This window comes from Leopardus geoffroyi, chromosome B2 (assembly GCF_018350155.1).
Source record: "Leopardus geoffroyi isolate Oge1 chromosome B2, O.geoffroyi_Oge1_pat1.0, whole genome shotgun sequence".
Classification (NCBI taxonomy): Eukaryota; Metazoa; Chordata; class Mammalia; order Carnivora; family Felidae; genus Leopardus; species Leopardus geoffroyi.
In genome coordinates this window covers 113,376,180-113,377,587 of record NC_059332.1, presented here as the reverse complement: position 1 = coordinate 113,377,587, position 1,408 = coordinate 113,376,180, and the positions used below count along the sequence as shown (strand labels likewise).

Below are 1,408 nucleotides of genomic sequence, written 5' to 3'. Positions count from 1 at the left end.
ATTTCAGCCCTATTCACACCCAAGCATCTTTGTCCAGTGTTGAAACTACATAACTGTATGAGACAGCCTTCCTTGTGGGTTCCTGAGAAAGAAGGTCATCTGTCCTGCCTCTCCAGCTCAGGTGAATTTGGCAGTGAAGAGACAGGACATAAGCATGCTTATGCAGGTATAGAGGTTGTTCCTGCTTTCTAGGTACACTCTCAGCCAGGGATGGTGGCCAGGCCCCAGGAGCAAAAGAGATGTCAGTGGGGTGTCTAGACCCCTTGGATTTTTTTAATGGTAATGCAATATTTTATTTATTCTGTCCATTAATAACTAATATTAGAGAACATTTACAATATTAATGGAACTTAATCTAAGAGAAGTTCATCTTACATTTTTTTACATTTCAGTATCAGGTGATCATAAGCAGATAGTCAAAATAATTATGGCCCAAAGTATTATACCAAAAACTTTTAATAAATGCTTGGTGTTGGTGTATGTACAATTCAGATTTTGGTGTAAAGTTCTTTGGCTGCAAGGAAGAACATTTGGTTTACTTCCCTAATAGGAATGTCTCTCTTGATGTGGGGATGGTCTCTTAGTATTTCTTTTGCTATTGATTTTCAGCATAGTTACCTGTGATTGTAGGAATGGAGTTGAGTGTGGAGAGATACTCATCATGTTTACTCCAAATAAGAGTACGTAACCGATTACTATAGTAATGAGGAGGCAGACAGGCAGTGTAACTGCCCAATATTTTTGAGGGCAATAAGTTAAGCCTAAGGAGTTTAGCAAAGACTCAGCAATGAAAGCCCATGCAAGATAGAGTATGAAGCCACATTGGGAGCTTAGGGAAAGAACAAAGGCATAATCACTCTTTCTGGCAAAGGTAACGGTGAATTTTCCACCATTTCCCTGTGGCTTTAGATAATCTCCAACACACACATACAAGCAGTGCTGGAGGACCCACTGGACTTTACACAGTCTCTCAGAATTTCCTACAGCCTCGCATGAATGGAATGACTCTTGGGAAGGGTATGGGAGTAGCTGGGAGAGCCAGACTTGGGAAGGGGAAGACACAGAAATGATTGGCATGATCCTAAGATGGGTAGCCAGACAGGGTAAGAGTGGATCCTAGCATCCCAAGTACTGATAGAGGGCAAATCCAGTGATGAGATGTCTTTTCACTCACAGCTTGGCCCAAATAAGCCTTCCTGGAACTCAAATGCAGTATCAGAAATTAATTTTCTATTACTACATAAAAGTAAGGTTAAAACAGAAAATAAGTTCATTTTTTTAAGAATTACATTTCTTGGGGTGCTTGGATGGCTCAGTTGGTTAAGCATCCAACTTCAGCTCAGGTCATGATCTTGTGGTTGGTGAGTTTGAGCCCCGCGTGAGGCTCTGCATTGATGGCTCAGAGCCT

General features: G+C 41.3%; 1 pseudogene; it reads right to left on the bottom strand.

Annotated features, from left to right (window-relative positions):
• Positions 1-488: 488 nt before the first annotated feature.
• Positions 489-1,127, bottom strand: LOC123609946 (annotated as a pseudogene).
• Between the last annotated feature and the right edge of the window lie 281 nt (positions 1,128-1,408).